Source organism: Gossypium hirsutum, chromosome D01 (assembly GCF_007990345.1).
Source record: "Gossypium hirsutum isolate 1008001.06 chromosome D01, Gossypium_hirsutum_v2.1, whole genome shotgun sequence".
Lineage (NCBI taxonomy): Eukaryota > Viridiplantae > Streptophyta > Magnoliopsida > Malvales > Malvaceae > Gossypium > Gossypium hirsutum.
In genome coordinates, this window is record NC_053437.1 from 13,937,134 (window position 1) to 13,963,913 (window position 26,780).

The 26,780-nt window shown below is 31.0% G+C and overlaps 2 long non-coding RNA genes across 2 annotated transcripts; both read right to left on the minus strand.

The window, feature by feature from the left end:
* Positions 1 to 882: 882 nt before the first annotated feature.
* On the minus strand, positions 883 to 17,089 carry LOC107921424 (uncharacterized). The gene is made up of 3 exons (XR_001691060.2): positions 16,756 to 17,089; positions 1,046 to 1,108; positions 883 to 963 (listed from the first exon to the last, which is right to left on the minus strand). It is a non-coding gene; the product is annotated as an uncharacterized lncRNA (long non-coding RNA).
* A 2,201-nt stretch (positions 17,090 to 19,290) lies between these two features.
* LOC121213858 (uncharacterized) lies at positions 19,291 to 20,462 on the minus strand. The gene is made up of 2 exons (XR_005909337.1): positions 20,155 to 20,462; positions 19,291 to 20,082 (listed from the first exon to the last, which is right to left on the minus strand). It is a non-coding gene; the product is annotated as an uncharacterized lncRNA (long non-coding RNA).
* Positions 20,463 to 26,780: the final 6,318 nt, after the last annotated feature.

Sequence of the window (26,780 nt, forward strand, 5' to 3'; positions counted from 1 at the left end):
ATTCACAACTACATATCTTATGTATTGAATCAGCCAACTGAGGATTAGGCTTCATGATCGATGATGCTGCATTTTTGCATCCGGAGTCAGTGATACAATCACTAATTTGACCTGATCTTATGTTGGAGCATAACTCTTTCCAGTAATCTTCTAAGAACTTGATAGCTCTTAGAAGTGCAGTTGCAAACTGTGAGCCAACCATTACAACCTCATCTGGCTGTATTAAACCAGCAAGTAATTGACAATACATGCTTTGGTTGGTGTCTGAGCAAAAGATTGCTTCAATAGGGCTTGTTGCTTGGAGATAATGTTCCTATAGTCATTGTTCTTGTACATGCTTGTTGTGGCAGCTCTTGCTTTGAGGCCACAAGGAGTTTCAGTCTCTTCTTTGGCAAACTGAAATTCCAGACTTTTAACTGCTTGGTCTAAGTTACCGAAGTGCCTGTAAATGAATTTACATTTAGGTCAAGCCACATTTAATCAATTATCCAAGCAGGCAAAAGCAAAACAAAACAATAAATCATTGACAAAAGTACACCAACTCAATATGATTCGGCACTTAATCCTTGCCATAAGTCATGGATGACAGGAAAAATCCATTATAAAGGAAACAAGTAATTAACGTTGTTTCCTAACACACCATATATGCTTCAGTTTCAACACCAACTGGAATTTTACACCACTGATTAATTTCAAACAATTGAAATCTTTGTAAATTCGTATGTTCAAACTTTTTAAAAAAATACATATATATCTTTAAAAACAATAATAAAACAGAATTTTACATGGAGGTAAAAAAATTGTGAACTATCTACATTCATCATTTAAAAGTAAATATATAATTATAAACTCAGTTTCTTACTTTTTCATCACAGCAGTTAACAGGGCAGAAGAATTGGCAATAGTTTAAGAGTTTCAGCGGTGACAGGTGTCAACTTTGGTTGTCCTCCTGAGGTGCCGCTGCTGCAAATCAAAGGAGATTGAGTTAGGAGAAAGCAGCAGTTGAAAAAATAGATCAAAATAAACAGAGGCAAGAATTTTACACCTTCGAAAGAACTCCAACACAGATTCAGCTAAAAGGATATTTGATGGCTCCCCATTGGCAATCCTATCGAATGTAAGGCTTAATATCTTCATAGGTAACAATAGACACATTCATTTTGAAGAGTTACTTGTCAGTTTTGCCATGGAGGTATCGACTTAGATATTCAGTTGCTGCATTTCTCTTTAGTATTTGCCCTAATACCTCTTCTTGTATTTGCTCAGCATTGGTTGTTAGTTCCTCTATCCTCTTCAACCCATCTTCAAACTCGTTCCTAGTTGCCATTATACCTAACTTTACTTTCTTAGCTCCCAATCATATATAATTGAAATTTGAAAGCCTGCACATATATCTTTCTTTTGGTGAATATAGTCTACAACCTTTAGATTTTTAAATTATCATTTCTAATTTTTTAGTTGAAAATTTATGATTTATTATCCACACATTTTCCCAAATTGATTTCATTTACATGTTTTCGAGGGTTACATGTGTTTAGAGGCATTGACCAACTTTAAAATTCGTAATTAGCATCTACCCCTTAATTGACTTACAGAATGCGGAGAATTAATTACTGGTTCGTTTCTATAGTTAATTATTGGACTCGCTCCAACAAATATCTTAAGAAATAAAATAATAATGTTTATAAGATGACAAAATTACAACATTTTAATATATTTAAGTTTTAAGAGCCAGATGTAAAAAGGAATAATGGTGTTAAGAAGATGACAAATAACATTTTAAAGATAATATATTTAATTATTCTTTGCGTAGTACAAGGTAAGTTCGAGTCAAAAGAAAACAGAAGCTTGTATTTAAAACTGAATATGGTGTCAATTTTATGATTTAAAAGTGAATATGTGAACCACATGACTACCAATTTTATGATTTAAAAGTAAATATAGTGGATTTTAAATTAATTGGTGTGAAATTTAAGATTTAGGCTTTCTTTGTTTTATTGAAAATTATTTTCAGATTTATTTTCTTAAAAAAATTAATATTTTTTGATATTTAGATGGAGTTGTGTAAAATATTTTTTTGCTGGTTAGCAAATTTTCTAAACATATTTCATAAAAGCTGTTTTCAATGAAACAAACATATATTTGAGATTTTCTTATCTTTTCATTGTTTAATTGAGTTTATTTTACATCTATAAATTTATATTCTACATTGTTCTTCATGACATAAATATATTTGTTAATTAAATATTATAGTTTAATTTTATTTTAACAATTGAAATTTATTTTTTAATATAAAAATATTTTTAATAATCAATGTCATATAAACTTAATAATAAATAATACTTAATTAAAACTTAATTTAAATTACATATATTACATAAATAATAGTACATATTGACATATTAAAATTTTAATAGATAAATAAAACTAAACATTATTTAAACAAATACTCGTGTTTTTGCATTATGTTTTTCAATGTTTTTTTCTTTTTATGAAAAACGAGCTCATGAAATAACTTTCTTATACAACTCCACCAAGGATATTAGCACACATATTATTGTCTATACTAAAACAACTTGCAAATTCAAGAAAAGATTCTTCAAGCTGACGAAGCTCAAGATTATTTTTGGGTACCCATTTTGCTAAAGCATCTACCACAACATTGACATTTTTTTATTATATGCTGATCAAAATTACCAAGGAACCAAATGTACTTAATAATGGTCTCACCATTTATTGCAGTCCCATAGTTGTTGGTTAGATCAAAAAGCTTCTTATTATCATAATCCTTTGTTAACATCTCTTTTCTTCCCTATCAAAGTTTATAACCTTTCAACTCGGTCTGGACATTAAGACCAAATTTGGAAGATTACATTGACCACCAAAATGGTCTAGCAGAGCTAATGGAGTTTAAAAATAGTTGTTTAAAACATTTTCTTTAGTTTCTGAAGGAAAACTAAGCGTATTTCCAAAAGGTATAATTTAATTTCAAAAACCAATTGGTCTTAATGATTTTTTTGCAAAAGTTGAATTCCAATATTATTTTTATAATTTACAAATCTCATTTACATAATCAAGCAATAGAAAAAATGATATTTAATATAGTTTTACTGAAAACAATTTCATGCACAATTAATTCAAAATCCATATTTCAATATCCTAAGATTAAATTAAATGTCATACATGCCAAATAAACCCAAAACTTAAGTCCATCCCACAGTTCAAAGAAACCAATACAATTCCAAATAGTAGAAATTATAATATAAAGTCTAAAATACTTTTAATAAATAAAACTATCCGACCCGAGCTTTCTGGATGCCGTGTCCTAACCTGGTGGGTTATCTATAAAAATGGAAATTTAAAAGGGGTGAGCTTAAGATGCTCAGTGTGAGTCCAATCACAAGAAAATCGATGTAGAACAGTAGACAACGCATAAGGAATAACAATTCTCAGATTAATCGCAACCATTTAGCAAATCACAATATCGATTTTGCAATCAACATTTCTCTATAATATTTCAGAATTCAGAGTTTTGTATGCACATGCTTATGAATGACAATGCAATTTTAATTTATCAGAAACAGTTCTACCCAACTCAGCTACACACCACACTATGAGTTCCATAGAACTCATCCATCTGTACACACCGAGTTGTGGATAAACCACTACTAATTTGCAATTAAATTGCCACTTTGTTGTAACACCCCCAACCCGTATCCCTCGTCGGAACTGGGTTACGGAGCATTACCGGAGTTTACAGGTCAAACAGACAGAAATTTCAACATTTCATATTGATGCGGTCGTTGAAAGAACCAAAAATATCCTATCCCTAATAAATAATGAAAAATAATAGTAAAATGGAAGTAGGGTCAAATCCTCAGGGACTGGATTTGCACAATATCTTGTTCAGTGAAATCCCGGCAGAATCTTGCCCAAGAAAACTGCGTGCCTGGAAAAAAAATAAAAATAACAGAATTAAAGGTTTGGATCTGGAAATGAAAAATAAAATAAAAACAGAATTAAGAATATTGAATCAAAAATTCGAGAAATTAAAAATAGAGTTGAGAGAAAGAAAATTCTTATGGGAGATTCTAGCGTCCAGTTGTCTCGTTCTGCCTTGGGTTCAATTCTCGGCTTTTAGATGATCCTTGCCAAACCGAATAAGCCAGTTATAGTGGAAGAGGACGCCTACGACCACCAGCTCCAAGGATTTAGACTTACGATTTAGTGGAACCTGACTCTAGCCAACAATCGCTTCCGTGGGATCATCTTATGCTAGATCAACGCTTCTCAATGGCGAATCCCACGCCATTTTGTCTCTTGGGCTCGCCAACCTCTGACGCAGTAAGCTAACGAACTTACTGTGCAACCTTCCCAAAACATACAAAGCGGCCACCTTTGCATACGTTGAAAAGCTTACTTCTTAAGGGACATGGACGGAAGCGTTAGCCCCATAGTGCGGAGAAACGATGAATACTCAGTGAGGAGGCTAAGTACGGACTCTAAGCCTCAAGAACCCTTTTGGGGGAATATCGACAACTTTCGGCTAGATGAGTTTAGTAGCTCATGGTTGTGGTGGAAAAGAAAATAAATATAATAAAAATAGAGATTTTATTGAAAGGAAATATGAGAAGAACAAAAGCCTAGACTTTTGGGGAGAAAGTGTTTATAGAAATTTTTTTTTTCTTTTTTTGAGTTACTTCTCCCCCTATTTATAGTGCTAGGGGAGATAGTCTAATCCTACTTAAACTCCCAAATGATAAATACATTTAATTGAAGATAAATAAAGATAAATAAAATAAAATCCTAAAATTAGATAATCCTTAATAATTATCTTAATATTAATTATCCTAATATAATTAAAATATAGTTTGATAGAATAAAAACTCTTCTTTTTGCATTTCAACCCTTGTGCCCTCCATGCTTGCACTTTTGGCACCAACTTTTCTTTGTGGCGCACATTGGCCCATTTTATCTCTAAATTCATACTTTTGGCACTTAATTTTGTTTTTGCCTCAAATTTAGTCCCTATGAGATAAAAGATCATAAATAGCTCAAATTAGTAGGATCATACTCATAATAAATATAGAATTAATACATAAAGATACGTTATTCTAGAGTGTTATCAAATATAACATAACATTCATGTCAGAAACCAATCAAACTCATACATACTGTCCCTTATTCGAGCCCTCGAGGCCCAAAGTACGCGTTAGAAATAAGTCAGGACTAATTCGAAAACTCAGGAAATTTTTCGAAATACATTAAAAATTTTCAAAGCTACAGGGGTCACACGGCCATGTCCTAGCCCGTGTCCATACTCGTGTAACTCTCTGACTTGGTCACACGACCAAGTCACATTGTAACAGCCCAATTTTAGCTAAATCAGAATAGTAGTTTCGGAACCACAAATTTGAGGTCATAAAATTATTTTAATATTAATTTTGGTATTTACAGTATGTTATTTGATATGTGTGAAAATTTCATGATTTAATTTTACCGATTGGTTAGTTAATATGATAAAAGGACTAAATCGCGTAAAATGCAAAATTAACTTTCTATTTGTTAAAGTACTTCTTTCTTATGGTTTATTAATTGTAAAGTCCTTAAAATGGAATTAGGCCATTGAAAATATGAGTGGACATTATTGGGCATGCATTATATAGTTTTTAAATTAAATTATTTAGGCAAGTGTGTTTTGGTAGATAAAGTGTGCAAGAACTGTCCGTTGATGATTCGAGATTTTTGCTTTCCGGTTGATATGATGTTATTGCCATTCGACGAATTTGATATAATCCTGGGTATGGATTGGTTAACACTGCACGATGTTATTGTAAACTGTAAACGAAAGACGATCGGTTTGAGATATCAGAATAATGAGATTATCCAGATTGAGTCAGATGATCTGAATGGGTTGCCGGTAGTTATTTCTTCGATGTTAGCTCAAAAATATATGAGAAATGGTTGTGGAGCTTACTTTTCCTATGTACTCGACTCTAAAGTGACTGAAAAAAAAGATTGAATCAGTACCAGTTGTGTTTGAATACTCGGATGTGTTTCCTGAAGAGTTACCGGGTTTGCCACCGATCAGAGAAGTTGAATTTGGTATTGAGTTAGTGTCGGGAACAACTCCGATATCGATAGCTCCGTATAGAATTACACCGACCGAATTAAAAGAGTTGAAAGCTTAGTTGCAAGAGTTGACAAATAGAGGTTTTGCACGACCGAGTTTTTCTCCCTGGGGTGCACTGGTTTTGTTTGTGAAAAAGAAAGATGGAACTATAGGAATGTGCATTGATTATCGACAGCTAAATAAAGCGACTATCAAGAATAAATATCTTCTACCACGTATAGACGGCTTGTTCGATCAGCTGAAAAGGGCTACAGTGTTTTCAAAGATAGATTTAAGGTCGAGTTATTATAAGCTGCGAGTTAAAGACTCCGATATGCTGAAAACTGCTTTCTAAACTAGGTACAGACATTATGAGTTTTTAGTTATGCCTTTTAGACTAATGAATGCACCTTCTATTTTTATGGACCTAATGAATCAGATATTCAAACCATAGTTGGATAGATTTGTTGTTGTATTTATAGATGACATCTTGATCTATTCCCGTGATGAGTATGAACATGCTGAACATCTGAGAATAGTGCTACAGACTTTGCGAGATAAACAGTTATTTGCAAATTTCAGTAAATGTGAGTTCTGGTTACTAGAATTTGGTTTTCTGGGGCATATTGTGTCAGCATCGGGTATTCGAGTCGATCCGAGTAAGATTTCGGCAATATTGGATTGGAAGCCTCCGAAAAATGTATCTGAAGTCCGAAGTTTTCTCAGACTCGACAGTTATTACAGACGCTTCGTAAAAGGTTTCTCAATGATTATAACTCCGTTGACGAGACTAATTTAGAAAGATGTTAAGTTCGAGTGGTCAGACAAGTGCCAGAAAAGTTTTGATCAGTTGAAAGCTCTTTTGACTGAGGCTCAAGTGTTAGTACATCCAGAATTAGGTAAAGAATTCGTAATCTATAGTGATGCATCATTGAATGGTTTAGGCTATGTTTTGCTGCAGGAAGAAAAAGTAATAGCTTATGCCTCAAGAAAATTAAAGCCGCATAAACAGAATTACCCGATGCAAGATTTGGAATTAGCAGCTATCGTGTTCGCGTTGAAGATTTTGCGTCCCTATCTGTTCAGTGAGAAATGTCATGTTTATTCTGATCACAAGAGCTTAAAATATTTGATAACTCAGAAAGATCTAAATCTACGACAGCGGAGATGGTTGGAATTGTTAAAAGATTACGAGCTAGTGATTGACTACCATTTGGGAAAGGCCAATGTCATTGCTGATGCTTTAAGTCAGAAATATTTGTTTGCTCTACGTCCAATGAATACTCAGTTAGCTCTATCTGATGACGGCTCGATTATAGCTGAGTTGAAAGCAAGACTATTATTTATGCAGCAAATTTGCGAAGCTCAAAAAGTTGATAATGATTTGTTAGCAAAACAGGCTCAATGTGATTTGAATTCTGATTCAGAGTTTCGAGTTGATGCTAATGATTTTTTAAGATTTAGAGGCCGAATATGTGTACCGAGAAATTCAAATTTGATTCAGATGATTTTAAATGAAGCTTATAGTAGTCGTTTGTCTGTTCATCCGGGAAGCACAAAAATGTATAACGATCTGAAACAGCTTTACTGGTGGTCTGGTATGAAACGTGACATCTCAGAGTTCGTTTCTAAATGTTTGATCTGTCAACAAGTTAAAGCTGAGCATCAGGTACCGTCTGATTTATTGCAGTTGATTATGATTCCTGAGTGGAAATGGGATAGAGTGACTATGGATTTTGTGTTGGGATTACCCTTATCTTCGAGAAAGAAAAATGCAATCTAGGTTATAGTTGACAGATTGACGAAATCAGTTCATTTCATTCCAGTACGAACTGACTATTCTCTTGATAAGTTAGCTGAGTTGTATATTTTCGAGGTTGTGAGATTGCACGGAGTACCTATTTTTATTGTTTCGGATAGAGATCTGAGGTTCAGATCGCAGTTTTGGAAGAAACTGCAAGATGCATTAGGTATAAAGCTACACTTCAATACCGCTTTTCACCCACAGACAGATGGACAATCTGAGCGAGTTATTTAAATACTTGAGGATATGTTACGATGTTGTGTTCTTGAGTTTGAGGGTGTGTGGGAAAAGTATTTTCTGTTGATTGAATTTGCGTATAATAACAGCTTTCAATCGAGTATTAAAATGGCACATTACGAAGCTTTATACAATCGCAAATGCCGAACACCTTTGTACTGGACTGAACTTAGTGAGAATAAGATTCACTAGGTCGATTTAATTAAAGAGACTTAACAGAAAGTGAAAGTGATTCGTGATTAGTCTGAAAGCAGCGTCAGATTGTCAAAAATCGTACGCAGACTTGAAACGGAAAGATATTGAGTTTCAAATTGGGGATCGATTGTTTTAAAAGTATCTCCATGGAAGAAAATACTTAGATTTGCCAGAAAAAGCAAGTTAAGTCCTAGATTCATTGGACCGTATGAAATTGTTGAGCGTATAGAGCCGGTTGCTTATAGATTGTCGTTGCCACTTGAATTAGAAAAGATTCATAATGTATTTCATGTATCGATGCTTTGACGATATCGATCCGATCCCTCACATATGATTTCCCAGTTTGAGATTGAGATTCAGTCTGATATGAGATACGAAGAAGAACCGATCCAAGTTTTAGATCGGGAGGTAAAGAACTGAGAAATAAAAAAATTTCATCAGTGAAGGTCTTATGGCATTGACATGGGGTTGAGGAAGCTACGTGGGAGCCCGGGAAAGCTATGAGAGAGCGATATCCAAACCTATTCACTGGTAAGATTTTCGGGGACGAAAATCCCTAAAGAGGGAGAGTTGTAACAACCCGGTTTTAGCTAAATCAGAACAGTGGTTTTGGAACCACAAATTCAAGGTTGTAAAATTATTTTAATATTAATTTTGGTATTTAAAGTATGTTATTTGATATGTTTGAAAATTTCGTGATTTAATTTTACCGATTGGTTAGTTAATTTTATAAAAGGACTAAATCGCGTAAAATGCAAAAGTGGCTTTCTATTTTTGAAAGTACTTATTTTCTATGGTTTATTAATTGTAAAGTACTTAAAATGAAATTGTGCCATTGAAAATATGAGTGGACGGTATTGGGCGTGCATTATATGGTTTTTAAATTAAATTATAAAGGTTAATTTGGTAAATAATTTATAAATGGTTAAAAAAATAAAAATAAAGTAAAAATGCATGCATAATCATCTTGTTGGCCGAATGTACCAAAGAAAAGAAGCCATTTTTTTGAATCTTTATATTCGGCACTCTTGAAGCTTGATTTGGGTATGTTCTTTGCTCGGTTTTTTGATAATTTTTATATTTTTTAGATCATTACTTTGTATTCTAGCTAGCTCGTACCTTTAATTTCAAAATTTTTGAAAGATTTTGAGAGTTGCCATTGTTGAATATATGTGTTCTTTGATGTTTAATGTTGAAATATGAAAGCTTGATGATAGTTTTACATGTTTTGTAAAGTAATTTTTGACAAAAATGTCAAATAAGGATTTATTTGTTAAAATGTGAGGTTAAATGTGTGAATAAATGATAAATATGGGCTGATATGTACACTTGGAAAATTTGGCTAGCTTAGGAAGGTATTAAATTGCATGAATTTTGTATATTTGTGAAATAGGGACTAAATTATAAAAATATGAAACTTTGGGGCCAAAAGTGTAAACATGCCCAAATGTGTCTTTTGGATTAAATTAAATAAAGTAGTGATTGAATAAGTTGAAGTTGATATTATATAGATCAAGAAAAGTGGAATTCGGATCTAGATCGGAGGAAAACTAAAGTTATCGACTAAACGACTCGATTTGTTGTTTTAGCATCCCAGGCAAGTTCGTAAGTGATAAACATTGTTACAATTATGCTTTTAATGCTTTGATATTGCATAAATTGTATACACGAGAATACGGTCATGTTCGACAATGAATCGACTATGTTTAGCACTAGTATGCGATTCGAGATAGCTTCGGCTATTTATGGCACTTAGTGTGCAATTGAGAATAGCTTCGTCTATATATATGACACTTAGCGTGCGAGATTGAGATAGCTTCGGCTATGTAAGGTACTTAATGTGCAGGATTATAATAGCTTCGGTTATGCGATGGCATTTAGTGTGCGAAACATTGAGTATTCGATAGTGTTACGAGAAGGTATGAGTTCGTTATGAGTTTGTACAGGTATGTACATGTAAGTATGAAGTTCAAATAGAAAAGGTTAAGACTTTTCATATAAGTATACGAATAAGCTTATGGAAAGTTTAATATTATCATGAATTATACAATAATTTGTTCAAAGTGATGATTTGTGTTTTATGAATTGGTGAGTATATTTAGTACGAACTTACTAAGCTTTGTAGCTTACCTTGTTTTTTTTCTTGTGTTTTATAGTGAATTCAAGGCTAGCTCAGATTCGGGAATCGTCAGAGACTACGTCACACTATCCAACCATTTACTTGGTATTTTTGAGTTGTGTATATATGGTATATGGCATGTATAGGCTAGTGTCAATAGGATATATTTTGAGATATGAATTTAGCCATATGAGTTGGCTTGTAAATGATGTATAAGCTATTTTCGATATGGGTCGTTTTGATCTGTATATATATACATATAGCCATGAGAAAATGGCTTGATAATAATGCTGTCTGAATGTTGGTTAAACGATGTTCGTTTTTTAGCATACTAATGCTGTCTGAATGTTGTTTAAATGTTGTCTTAATGTTGGTTAAATGTTGTTCGTTTTTGAGCATACTAATGTTGTCCGAATGTTGTTTAAATGTTGTCCGAATGTTGGTTAAATGTTGTTCGTTTTTGAGCATATCAATGCTGTCTAAATTGGAACTTAAATGCTGATCATTTTTGTACAAATCAATGTTGTCCGAATGTTGTTACTGCTGTCCGAATAATTGTGAATTAATTAGGTTTGAATGTTGAAATTCAAAGCTGTCCAAAATAGGACATGCTTCCTATGATTATTTAGTGTAAATGCTTGTTTAATTGGAGTATATTGCTGTCCAAAACAGGGTAGGTTACCTATGTTTGTCTTATTTGACGTAATTAGTAATTTGTTAATGAAATAAATGAATAGAAATGGATGTTTTGCCATAGGCTCAGTATATGAAATGTGTTGTTATATGTTTGAAAATATTTTAAGTATTTGAATGACATGAAATTCGATTAGATAAATGGGAATGAAAGGGTTGAATTTCGAAGCATTATTTAAAAATGTAATTTAATTAGTAAAGCATGATTGACATATAGTGTGGCTTGTTAATGACCTATGTTTTGATGTATAAATTGATTTGTAAATTGTTTTGTAAAAGATGAAAATTATTTTGATCATTAGGTGAGATGAATTAGGATATGTATATACACATGATGCATATTTATATTCGGCTATGGTATTTGATTCATTTTGTTAAGTATAAGACCTTGATATTTGGTAATGCATCGTAACCCTAATCCGGCGATGGATACGAGTTAGGGGTGTTACACACACGCCTGTGTACTAGGCCGTGTGAGCATACTAACTTGCATTCTTGGAAGATACAGGGGACACACGACCGTGTCACCTAGCTGTGTGTCACACACGGTTGAGACACACGCCCGTGTCTCTACCCGTGTGGACGAAAATAAGTCATTTTACAAGCCATATTTCTCACCCAATTTGGTGTCAAACTACAATCAACATTATGCATATAAACAAGTCATATTATGCAATCCAAAACAAGTAAAATCAAGTCTTAAACATATAGTATATTCAAATACAACCAATACGCCCTTAGGCACCTCAAATGACAATTATAAACATGTTTAATATCCATGTAACCAATAAATCAACCAACTTTTATGTATAATTGCATTAACACAATATGTAAATCATTTACCAAAACTTAACATTTTGTACCAATTTTGGTACCAATTGTATCACTTATTCAATAACATCAAATACATATACACTTACTATAGCATAGTATCAAATCACACTAAGTTATAAAACATACCTCATATGCATATTCAACTACTATTTTACCTTTCATCATTCAACCACAAATCATTCCACACATCAACATTATAAGGAAAATTATGCACATACCAAAATACCAAAACACAAATCAAATAAGTGGCTTATCTCAACAAAACATATATAGGCCAACATTTATCCAAAATAACCTACACATGCCATTATAACCAAAATTAAAACATCCGAAAGTACTGATAGAATTGATGGATAGTATGATATAACTCCGATAAGTTTCTAACCCAATCAAGCTTTCGATAATCTGTGAAATAAAGGATAAACAACTACGTAAGCAATGAATGCTTAGTAAGCTTGCACAAACTTTAAACATAATATTCCAATTCAATAATAAACTTTATATATTAAATATAAAGCTATTCCAATGCCTCAAGATTTATCAACTACATAACCATCAACTCATAAATGAGTAAGTCTATCAACATCATATATATATATTCATTTCTAACTTAATAGGATTTTATAAACATTATACACCATCATTAACCTTTTCATAAAACTACGAATAACTTCCTTTACTTATTTTCCATTCTATTTACTAAACATAAACTTAAATAAAAATATCAATTAACTAATTAATATATTTATTCATAACATAGGTAAATTCAACCATAACATACGTAATTTCTCATATATAAGTGCATTATTCAACTCATCAATCCCTTTTTCATCATATCACATTTCAATTATGAACTTACCGTTTCATTTGTATAATACTAGACATAAGCATATACATCAATAATAATCTCAAGCTTGACATAAGCCTAATCACCATCATCAATACACAAGTTAGTGCATTTATGTATATAACTCATTTTCATGTTTCAAATCACTATCCCATTTTCAATTCTCATACAATATCATCCAATATCAATCATAGTACCGTTTTATTTAATTACCCCTATTAACATGACTCAGACTTGGACGGATACACGAATCCAACCAACAGACCAATTTGGCACCTAGTGTCTCATCGGTTAAACCGAAGTAAATTGGCCCCTAGTGCTTCATTGACTCGAAATCGAAGAAATCCTTGAACTCTTCCTATCCTATAGCATACTATCTATATCCAAATCAGCCCGATACAGTTAATAGGGTTTAATTTCACTTCCAAATACAACCAATATCCAATTATTATATTTGCACATATATATATTCTTTTCAATTCAAATAATCAACACATTCATAATTTATATACCAATTCAATCCATTTCAATTAACTATCAAATGTTAACCTTTTTAATTCATACATATTAGCACATCATTTCAACATCATTTCGTACTATACTCAAATTGCACATGCTAACATCTTTTATTTGATTAACAATGTCCCAATTCACACAATTGCTATTTAAATAACTATTCACATATCAAACCATAATTATTTATACATTGGCATTAGTCATTCAATAATTAAAAAATCTTTCAAACTCATTAAAAAATTTACCTTATCAAGATTTTCCATAGAAGAACGACTTACGGATAAGAGTACATCATCAACAGAAGCTCATAGAGCTGGTCCACTAGAACACGTCAATGGAAGCTTATAAGAGTTGAACAGAAGCTCGTAAGAGCTGGTCCACCCAATCACTCCAAATAGAAAGTAAAACACGAGAATTCGCAACAAATGCTGAACCCCGATTTACTTGATTAATATGTCGATATCTCCTTCCAATACCATCATACAACAATTTAGGAATGTACTCAAATCCCGCGTTCCATCAAACCGAAATCCAATTCAATATTATAATTCTAATAATAATTCATTTCCAAAAATAGAATAAATAAATAATACCATTAATCAACTTATAAAAAATATTAAATTTTTACTGTACGAACTTACTTGGCTAAATTGCAAAAATACCAAGATTCAGGGGCATTTTGGTAATTTTTTATTTTCCTCGATTTTCCACCCGATCTTGATCTAAATTAATAATTTCATTCAATTTACTAATTTATACAATAAAAAAAATTCATTTCATATAATTTGGTTTTTTGACATTTTTACAAAATTTCCCCTAAATTTTTACTTTTATTCAATTTAGTCTCTAAGCCCAAATCATGCAAATTAACTATTTTTAATGCAAACTCATGCTAGCTGAATATTCATGGCATTCAATACATCCTATGTTTTCAATAATTTTACAACAAATCCTTTTATTTTTACTATTTCAACAATTTAGTCCCCAATCGGGAAATTCATCAAAAACACTTAATAAAATACTTTTAAATAAGAATTAATATCTCAAATACATCATTTAATAACTAAAATCATATATATTCATCAATGGAAACTTCCAAAATTTTTAGTTAAATAAAAAACTAAGGTAAGATTTAGTTGGACCTAATTGTAACAATCTCAAAATTCTAAAAATATAAGAAACGGGTAAGAATTGAACTCACATAAAACAAAATATGAAGAACCAGCTTAAAACTTTCTCTTCTATGGCAGTTTAGACCGAAACAAGAAGAAATGTCTAGAAAATTTTCAATTTCTAATTTGTTTCATTTTAATTTCAATTAAATTATAATTTTGCCATTGAATGGCTTTATTTTATTATTTTCCTTCCTTATGCCGTTTCACCCTTTTAATTTTGGTATATTTGCTTCTTAAGTCCTTCCTCTTTTTATTAATCAAGTCATTGAATCTCTTAAATATTATAATTAGTAAAATTTGCACCTTTTTTCAATTTAGTCCTTTTTAATTAATTAAATATCGAAACGTTAAAATTTTTTAACGAAAATTTAATACTACCTTAATGACACTCCGTAAATATTTATAAAAATATTCACGGTTCGGTTTACAGAAACGAAGTCCCGATACCTCACTTTCTAAAACCACTTGACCTAATAAATCATTATAAAACACAAATTACTAATTCAAAAACCTTTTTAAAATCATATTTGACTTGCAAATATTAAATAAGAATATTTACAAACTTAATTGCCGAATTTGGTGGCCTCGAACCACTATTTTCGACACCACTGAAAATCGAGTTATTACACATGGTTGTAAAAATTGGGGGTAAACCACCAATATTTTCAAATAAAACATTTGTAGATAAACTACTAGTTGGTTTGTGGATAAGCCACTACTGGTTTGCAGATTATTAAACTGCGACTCTTCCTCCATGCATAGCGTCTCACCTCATGCAATGCAATATGATATGCTTTGTAAAAGAACAATGCAAAAACAGTGGACATGCTTTACATGTATTCAGTTCAAAACTACCAGTAGACATGCTTAACATGTATTCAGTTCAACACTAGCAGTAGACATGCTTAACATGTACTCAATAGGGTGGTAACAGTATTAACACTAACAATTTTTTAGTATTACTTTGACAGTAGGCATGTAATATTCACATCTCATACCATATAACAATAGCACTTTAGTCATTAAATTGCAGATTTCAAAATAACAATATCAGGGACTTAATTGAGTGAATAAAACTCTGAAAATAATTCAGGGGATATACAAGGACTAAACATATCATAAATTTCTAAGCAAAATTGTAAAGAATGGGTCACACGGCCGTATGGCCAGGCCATGTGAGGGTCTCATGGTCGTATGGAAGGGTTACACAACTGTATAGCCAGGCTGTGTAATAGGTTTAAATTAATTTTACTTGCAAAATTTCTGATGTATTGACCTATCTGATTTCTTTTTACTTGTAATTTAAATTAATTTTTTATTTTAATTTTGTACATATTGTATATGTATTATCATTAATTTCAAACAATACGCTTTAATACTTATTATATGTTATTTTTAAGCGCATATATATATTAAATACATAATTTTCACATGCATACGAATGCAATAGAATTTCTATTACAATATAGTGTGACATATTTTTTTATCATCAAATTCTCTAAAAATCAAATCTCAAACTTTGATCATATTGAAATTCTTGATACAATCCTTATTTGACTTTACTCTTGTACCACATGAGTGATGGGATGTTAAAAATCATTAAAAAACCATTAAAAGCTTAAAAAAATATTATGATAAATTATTTGATAGATTCTTCTCACCATATTATTCACGGTCTCATTTTAATTATTTAGTGATATTTTAACAATTTTTTTCATATCATTCACACCTAATTTTGTTAATTTTTTTTACCCTGAATCCGGATCTGAAATCATGAACCTAGACCTTCAAACCCCAAACTCTAAGTCAAAAATCTTAAACCTCGAACCTCAAATCCAACCCTCCAATCTTGACCTCGTACCTCAAATCCTAAATTTTGAACCCAAATTTAGGGTTTGAGTTTGTGGTTCGAAATTTTTTGTTCAAGATTTAAGTTTGAGTTTAGGATAAAAAATTATAAAAAATTATGTGTAAATAATAAAAAAATACTGAAATATCATTAAATAATTAAAAAACCATAAAAAAATATAATGGGAAGGGTCCGTATAATAATTTCTCGAATATATAAGAATCAAATAAAAGGAACAATGACTTTCCTTAAGTTAATATCAAATTTTTTCTTCTTTCTCGAACTTTTCATGGAAACAAAGAAGAGCGTAAAGGGAACAGAGGAAATTGAAGGGTAGAGAGAGAGAGAGAGAGAGAGAGAATTATCTGTTTTACCTGTTTGAAGCTCGAAAACTTTTGCAGAGGTGAAAGTATATTTCCAGGTTCTCTCCACTGATTTTCGATGAGAAACTTGAGAGGGGTGATGAAGGAACGCAAGTAAAATCGTCCAAATTAGGGAAGCGAATAATCTGGGAGTAGAGTGATGAGATGATGAAAACTACCCTCAAAACTCTGCTGCCTGCAAACACCTTTCGCTTCCCTGATTTGGCAAATTTTCCAAATGTTCCATTTCTGTTACCATTTACCTCCTCGGCCTCTGCAACTTTAAACAACCAAATGAAACAAACACTACCAGCCCCAAGGGTTAGCTTAGCTTTGTGTGTGTGTATGCATTTATATATACTCGAAATTTCGTCCCGGGGTGAACATAATAGTACTTTTATTTTAATATTTAAATAAAGAAAACTTAAAAAAAGTGAGTGGTAAGAATTATTATGCAAATATTAGTATAAAGACAAAAGATTCACCTTGTTTTCAAAGTTAGGTGAATGTCACATCACACTTTGTCTTACATATTTAGCCCAATCAATAGTCGACGAAAGCCTATATACGGAACTGCATGGGTGGATCCAATGGGTTCTATTTCCCTAAATAAAATTAAAAATGGCCTAAAGGCCTAACTAAAAAAAATTAGTCCATTCAGCTAATTTAGCCCAAGAAATGTTTATGTTACTTTAAAAAGAAAAAATTATCAGTATAATTACAAAACATTTACCTTGGTTACAAATTTTGTTTAATATTAAATAAAAAGTTCAAACTTCCGCATCTCCCATTCTTGATTTAAAATTTAATAATAATTTGGAAGTAATTTAATTATAGTCCCAAAAAAATTAATTAATATCAAATTTGTTTAAAGCAAGGGTGTAGCTAAATTGGAAAATTATTGATTTAGACTTTTTAGAATTTTTAAAATTTTAAATTAGTAAAATTAAAAATACACTTTGACCCCTAAAAATGATAAAAGTTTTGATTTAATTCTTTAAAAATTATAAATATATAGGCTATTAAAAATTACAATTTAATTTTGGTCCCCTTAAAAAATTTTCTAGCTTCGCCCTTGATTTAAAGTTTAAAAATAAAAAAAATAAAAAAGAGTAAGTTTTAATATATAAATGAAATAAAGGAACTTAATTTAATGTAATATTTCTTAAGATGGTCCTTACATGAAAAGTTAAAAACTAGTGAATCACCATCCAAAAGATAAATGTAAAGTTAGGTGGGAGCATTGTTGAGTGATGTTAGACGATCGACTTCCCTAGTTTCTTAATTCATTCACTTAAGCTTTCTCAGCTTTGCCTTTGATCTGCGTTCATCTTGTCTCCTCTGTCCTGCCTCTGCTTCTATCCTTTTCACTTATCTGCTTTTAGTTAGTACAATGTTGGGTACAATTGAAATCGTAATGCATTTATAATGTGATAAAAAATTTATATATGTTGATACACAATATTAATGAAGATAGAGAATGAAAAGAGGGGATGTGTTGAGGAATGCCAATTCACCCATTCTAGGGTTGAGGCTCAGAAAAGTAGAGGGACTCAAGTAGAAAAAGGGCGAGAGCTTAGTGTATTAGGGTTTTGAGTGGATAAAAGTCCCCTACGTATCTTGGGGTATTTGTAGAAAAGGTGAGGGTTCTTATTCAATTATGCCATTCAGTAAACCTTAATTGGCCCAATGTAGGGTTCAACTGTGTCCAAATTTAGGTAGAGATATAATAATACCATTTGTTGATACAAGGTACAACAAGGGATTAGATAATGGTGATTCTGTGGGGGCTGATTCAGCTAAAGAGGTGGAGAGTTAGAAAAGAACATTAGAACAAGTTCAGAGAGAGAAAGAGAAAGAGAAAGAGAGAATTTTCTCTGAATAACTTTAAGGTTTTCAAGGCAAAAATGGTAAGGAGTTTGCTCAAAGTAACTTTAGAGTTTCTCGAGCAAAAATAATCGAAACAAATAAGAATAGAAAACTGCAAAATAAGAGTATTGAAAGGAAAAGGAAAGATTTTATAGGAAAAACCTCGATTGTATGAAATGTTTCAAGCAATCAGCTTTCCTAACTATTAACCAGTGATAGAAAGCTTCCCCATAAACAACTTTCAGATTGCGTATTTAATACTCGTACATCCCCTTTCTCCCTTCTAGAAGCTTCCCCAGCATGCCTTAATCAAAACATCGTTTCAACTGCCTGCTAAACCATTCACTGAGAAACAAAGTAATGTTTGCCTGATGAAAACAAAGAATCACAAACTTATAACGAGTAAGAGAAAATGGTAAAGAAAATATCTTTGCTTATACTATCAGTATAAGGCATAAGCATTACATGCAGTGTAGAACAAACTTGTAGCAAGCAAAGAAATGGTGCACCATCTGTGATAAATAGATGTCCGTGCAGTGATGGAAGATATTCACCCATAAGCAAAGATATAACATACCACCCAAAAATATTTGCAAAGAAGACATGAGCTATATCCTCAGGATGAAAGAAACGAATACGCAATACGAAATAAAAGTATGACATGGAAGCAAGCAATAGTTACAAAAGTAATATTTTATTAATATTTTCAAAAATTACAAATTATAAAAGCATTTGCAAAGAGGCATTGTCTTTATCCTCAGATAGTGAATGCTCCGACTAGAAAGCTTAAAGACCTACAAGCCTATTTTCCTCTCCTTCTTCCAAACCATCCAGAGTAGACGCATGCCTCCAAGTTTCACTTCAAAAGGGTTGCTCCGGGAGGACTTCCCAAAGAAAACAAAATGCCTCATCTCCTGGCGAAAGTAATGACAATTGTCTTCAAATGGGTAGTTGATGTAAAAATCAAGCCGACAGCCACACCTAATCAGATCGAAAAAAGGCCTAAAATTCATTCCATGAGTGTAAATGGGACCAAATGCCACTTGCATGGCTAGCATGACCCGATCTACGATAATAGTCAGAACTCAGAACAGTTACTTGAGCATCCTCCAATCTTTTTCGGTCTTTCTCCTAGGCCACACATATATGTTTTAACTGAAGGCTTAGGCCTTTCACTTCGATGTCTCGGTCCATCAAAGCTCTTCGTAGCCTTTCTTATCTTCTAGCAACTAAGCTTGTCATTTTTTTGCTAGTTCAGCACATAACCGAAGTTGGGCATTCTTCTCTTTCAAACATGCATTTTCACTCTGGACCCCCGTAAGGTCCCCATTTATTATTGGTATTGTTGCCTCATACCAACCAAGTTCTACTAGACCAAATGATTACCTTATTGAAAGCCATCCAGGGGCGTGTAAGAAGTCCTAGTGGCTTGATTAGCACCAAGGTAAGGCACGATTGCTAGGCTAAATCCTGTTTCAAACTAGTTGATCAGCTCATCAAACCAACTTGAGAATCAAACACACAAAAGTTAGGAGAACTTACCAGCAACTTCAAAAGAGTTGCGCCTTGCTTCCTTCCGAATGGGAGCCTCCAAAGGAACATAAACAAATTTGTGCAAACCATCCGGATGCTCACTCCCATTAGCACCTTTAGTAATGTGAGAGGGAAATTGTACAGTGGGAAAAAGAGTGATGGAATGAGCCTTTCTGGAAGGAATATTCTAAGTTGACGTGTCAAAAGGTGCGCTTCCAAAATGAGGATGCCTCTGAGGAAGAGTAACAAATAGATTACCCCTCGGAGTAGCGGGTGGAGTATCCCTAAAGATCCTTTCAGGTGAGGGACTCCTATAAGCAAAACGAGAACTAGGTTATCAAATGGTAATTCCCCCATACCTCCAAAATGCATGCTCGCTTTTCGGCACAACTGTCCTTTGCCTCTTGTCAGGTATAGAAGCCTCTTTTGTTGACCACTTTGGCTCGAACAGAGACACTTCCACTTGTCTCTCCCTCTCACTAGATACACCCCGTTCAAAATATTAAAATTGTAAAGTTGAGATAATAAAATTTTTGATGTTTGAGTTCAAATTTTATTATTTATATGTATCTTTTATATTTTATATAAAAATATTAAAAAAAAGATAAAAATAACTTCCTCGAAATAATATTTGTTACTTTGTAAAATAATAATTTTTTTTATAGTTTCAATTGACACTTGATTGATGGGTAATACCAACTCATTTAAACTCTTAAATAATAAGGTAAACTACACTACATATAACTTAACTATGCTTAAATTTCTTTTTTAGTCACCTAACTTTTAAAATTTTCCAAATGGTCACTCAACTAATCGGGCTTTTTAGTTAATTTTCGTTAAGTGTTGTTAAATGTTTGACGGAAGAGTGAGGTGGCAATTCAAAAATTGGTATGACAACAAATTTAGCCCTCAAATTTCACATATTGTATCAATTTAGTCATAATTTTAAAAAAATTAACCCTCAACATTTACATATTGTCTCAATTTGGTCCTAATACTAAAAAAAATCCAAAATTTATATAGAAATACATCAATATTTACAAAAAAATATAATAAATTTGTATAAAATCTAGAAATATTCAAAAAAATTCTAAAAAAAATATTATAGAATATATTTCTAAAAAAAAAAGCCTTCTCTTAAGTCCCCCACCGTTGTTGCTCGAACCACCATGTTGACATTGACTCTGACATAAAACGACATTGTTGAGCTCCCCTCTTCCTTTTCTCAAATCCCCTATTATATTTTGTAGAAGAGGAAATTTTGAGTTTTATGTATAATTTGATTTTGTTGTTGGCGTTTAGTTTTTTTTTTAATTAGATTTGGGTGTAATTACTTGTAATTTACATATTTGTGTCATGTTTCAACAACTACTATAATTAGTGGGTTCTATTTAATTAAGTGTAATTAGAGCACTCAAATTACACTCTAATTCTTAGGGAACAATGAAAATTGGAGCACTTGCATGAGTACTAATAAGCTATAAAAGTAACATATTTTAATCTCATTCTTAATGCGTTTTTGGATGATTAATTATGCAAATTAGTAAATTTGATGCTCCTAATCCTTTAAATTCATGTTTCTATACTCAGGAGAGCATTTGGGAGTGAAAGAAGAGAAAAATGAGCCAATATCGAACAAATAGAACTGTTTTTAGGAGCCACACAGCCTGGGCATTTCTACATGAGCTAGACACACGCCCTTGTGCTAGCCCGTGTCGATTTCGCACCTTACTTCCCAAATACACGATAAAACATAATTTTTAGGCTTCCTGAGCATTTTAAAGTCTATAGATACTAATTAGAAGAAGACATGGCAGAGCCATCAGAGAAGATCGAAGAAAACACTCAAAGAACACCATCGGAGCCAACTCGGAAGCGGATCTCCATCAAGATTTGAAGATCTCCTTTTAATTTCTTTCAAATTTTATTGAGTTTCTTTATGTGTTGTGGTTTTCAAACTTTGAAATATTTTCATTCAGGATTATGAACTAATTCCCTAGATACTTAGGGAAGATGAAACCTATGACGAATTCTTTTATTTAATTTCTGGGTTATGCGATAAATACTTGATTCTTGTTCTCAATTATGTGTGCTTATTTCTTGTTTTAATATTTTCAGGATATTAATTCATGTTTAATGTGCTTAATTTAGTAGAGGAAAAGTCTCCGTTTAAGAGTAGATTTAGCATAATTGAGTGGGGTTGCATGCAATCGTAGAAATAGGATGACATAAATCTACCAGATTAGAGTCGAATCTAATAGGGGTATCCATAGATTGAGTTAATGTGACGATAGAGGTTTTAATTATAAAGAGATTTCAATTAATCAACCTAGAGTCAGTTGTTCTTACTATCGAAAGAGATATTAATATAATTTAGGGATTTCTATAGATGAAGACACAAATGAATAAATCGTTTAATTCAGATTCATAAAAATAGGTTAAGTCTAGGTGGATTCTTTCCTGGGTATTATCTCTCTCATTGGTTAATATTCGATTATTTCCTTGATTCATTCTCTGTTGCGTTCTTAGTAAATTAGTTTAGTAAATTTAGATTAAAACACATCACTCCAAATAGTCGGCTAAATAATAGAAAAACAGTAATTACTAATACTTTTAGTCCTCGTGGATATGATATCTTTACTCACCATAGTTATATTATTGTTCGATAGGTGCGCTTGCCTTTGTCGTATTTATAGTTAGTTTAGTGACTATCAAGTACTTACAAACAATTACACTCTAATCTAATTAACTATGGTTTTCCAAGTTTGTACATGGTTTAAGTTTTAAAAGTTATTTTTATACAATGATAATAGTATTTTAATTTTAGAATATATATTTTAATTTTTAAAATATAATAATATGTTATTTTATTAATCTCATTTAAATAATCTAAAAATTTTATTGATGAGAGACATGCTCCTATACATTTTGACCTATTAAATAATTAATTAAATTATATACTATTTATTATTAATTATTTATACTTGATCAAATATCAATCGATGATAAACAAAAGTATATGGTTAATGTTAGAAAGAATAATCTAACAATAATTAGATAAAAATTGCACAGGAGGTTTATTTTTCTTGTTAATTTTATTAGCAATTGTATTGTGGAATACTTTCATAGACTAATGCATTATATAAGATGATTTGATTTTAAGTTTTGTTACTTGTTAAGAAATTTTTTTCTTAAGTATTATTGATAATTTTGTATAATTGATTATTTTTAGAATTTAAAATTATGTAATTGTGTAATTATAATTTATACTACCAAACATGAAATAAGAAATTACAAGATAATCATATTCTATCAGTCAAACACATCTATGAAATTAAAAATCCTTATAATTACAATAATATAATAATTACATTTTCATCCAATCACTCCGTGCTATTCAACATTGTTAAAATTAAACCCACATCTCTTTATTTCTTTTTTTTTTTTGGGTAAAGATTTCATCTTTTCTAAACTTTCTTAGCAAAATTTCATTTTCAATTTCAAACCTCCATTTCATTTTCACTTATAATTTTCTCTAGATGAAGATGGAATCCAATTGACTAAAATCATCTCTCAACATTATAAAACCCACAATTATTTCTTTTAATGAGGATAATGTTAAAAATGAGAAATAAGAAGCAAAAGGTCGTGTTAAAATTTGAAGTTGAGAAATGGGTGTTGAATTTGCTAATGGTTGTTGTCGATTTTGCAAATGGTGTTGAAATTGGAGAAGAAAGACGGTGGTGGGGCAAATGGTGGTGGTTTCGATTGAGGTTGAAGAGATGACGAAGGATGGTGATGATGATAAAAATAACAAAATTATTATTTTTTATAATGATTAATATTTGGTAAGATGGGAATGTATTTTTTTATAATTATAAATTTTTGAATATTCAGAGCAATGATCGAGTTGATAATGTGTAAATAATGAGGACGAAATGTATTAATTTTTTTAGAAATAGAATCAACTTGATAGAATGTGTACAATATTAGGAATTAAATGCATTGTTATACCAATTAAAAGAAGGTCATACTACCATTCTGTTTAGTGATTAAAATACATTGTAAGAGTAGAGTGAATAGAATTAGAAAATCATTTAACGAGAGTGGCGGGATTAATCGTTAAAAAATTTAAGTGACTATTTAGATAGTAAATTTTACAAAAATTATTATTTTAAAATATTCAAAAATTTATAAGTATAAAATATTGCTTCCCTAAATAAGAATATCTCAAGTCGATCCTTTCCACATTTTCAACATACATCTCTTTCGTAACTTTGGGTATCAAAAAGGCCTCATCCATTGACTAATTGTGACAATACGTTTTAGAATTTGTCTCTTCAAAAAGTAAAGCATTTAAGAATATGCTGCTTTAAAAAGTAATACATAAAATAGTAATTTACTTGGCTTTTTCTTTTTCATGAAATAAGAAGATTATTTATTTAGCAAAATAGATTTGGAGGGAGTAATTCAACTTTCATATTTTTTTTATTTAAATGAAAATTAATAAAATATTATGAATACTTTCTCATGTTTTATCAAATTTGCATGGTAACCAATTTTAGTTACTTTCAATTGTTATTTTTAATTTCAATACCATATTAATACGTTTTAAGCTAAGATTTTGGTGGAAACTACAGGTAAATATGGTATTGATTTTTTTAATTTTTTTTCTTTCAAGAATTTATCTTAAAATTTTAATAAAATTATAAGGACTATTTGCGATATATTCCATTTTAAAGTCCAAAGCATAGATCTATGCTTTGGACTTTAAAATGGAATATATCACAAATGGTCCCTCATAATTTTATCAAAACAGTCTTATTTTCTATTGAGAGTCGAAATAAAATTAAAGTTTTTGTAAGGGTTAAAAGTACAATTTTTCGTTAATATAACTTAAATTAAATTATTAATTTTTGAAAGGGTAAAAATATATTTTATTTAATTAAAAGGCTAAAAGTATTAAATTAATAAAAATTAAGAAGATTAGTAATAAGACTTATTATTCTTTACCTCACCTTGTTTTCCTTTTTCATATTCTAAAAAAAATACAATAGTAGCGAACTGGGAAGAGATAAAAAAAAATGTATCAATAATTTGTATTTTCTACATTGATTGATTGGCTTAAAATTAAACTCTTGCACTTAATATTAAAAACAATTACTCCCACAAAATACGTGTTCGCTTACTAGAAACAATACACCTAAAATCTAATCACAGTTTTAGTCCTTTAAAAATATTGAAATATGAGATTTAATCCATCTATTTTAATTTGACATAATTTAGTTCAATTATTTTAGTATTATTAATATGTCCAAATTGATAACACTGTTAATTGCTATTAATAAAGTGATGGCATGAATTTGTTACAATTTTTTTTGCATAAATTGTTAGAACTATATATATAGAAATCTAATAAACCACATTTAATAAATAATAAATTTACATGTCTGAATGTTTAAAGCTATTTTTTTTCTTTTAGAAAAATCACATCATCATTCTAATCCACAATCATTAATGATGTTATGAATTTGGACCTATAAATAATGTTATAATAATATAAGAACTGAGTTTCAAGTAAAGAAATATATCTTAATTCAAAATAAGTGTTGGGTGAAATTGTAAAACACATTGCATTTCTAAGAAAAAATATAAATTCAAATTGGTGTTTATATTCAAATGAACTTGGACAATTTAAAAATAATTTTAATTTTTTTAAGATATTTTATTTTTGACTGATGTGACAGTGGTACGTCAACAATCAATGTTGACATGACGCTTATTAATAGTCATGTCAGCATTGTCATAAATATTAACAATCAACATGAGTCAAAGGGCATAATTGGTTAATTTTGTTACTTTAGTGGCTTAATTGGGTGCAACAAGTTCTGATGGATTTAATTGAGTTTTTTAATAGTGTGAGGGCTTCTAATTAGGGATTGCAAAACTTGAATCGCTCTATGAATTTTAAACCACACTACTTCGAATGAAGTAGATTTAAAAAAAAAAAGTAGATCTGGGCAAGGTTGGGTGGATTTCTTTCTTTTGGATAGTGAGTATGGAGCAGTTATGCTAATTGCTTGCCCCACTCCAACCCACTCCATTATATGAAATTACCATCTTATGCTTGTATATATTAATTATTAAAATGGTCAAAATGTAATAATGTAAAATAGAAAAAAATCTATATATTTTGTGACTAAATATATTTTTTAAAGAATTATGTTTAAAATTTACTTTGCTTTAAAAATATTGAAGACAAATAACAAAAAATAAATTGAAGTAGAGCGAGGTGGAAGTGAGGATGGATGTATTCAACATCCATGGAGGCGGTAATGATTTTCAAGATTACACCTATAGTGAAGTGGAGCGAGTGGTGGACCAGTGGTGGATTCAGCAAAGTTCGACTCTATTCCGCTCTATTGCCATCCTTATATATAATACCATTAAGTCTATTTCTAATATTTTTATGTTCTTTTTAATTTTTATATGTTTAATATTATTTTGTAATTTTCTCTATTTTGTTTATGTTTTTTATAGTTATTTAGATAATACAATTTCTTTAAACAATCTCATTATATGTTCTGATCATATCTGTTCTTTTTGACACAATGCTAAGAACTAATCATAACCTC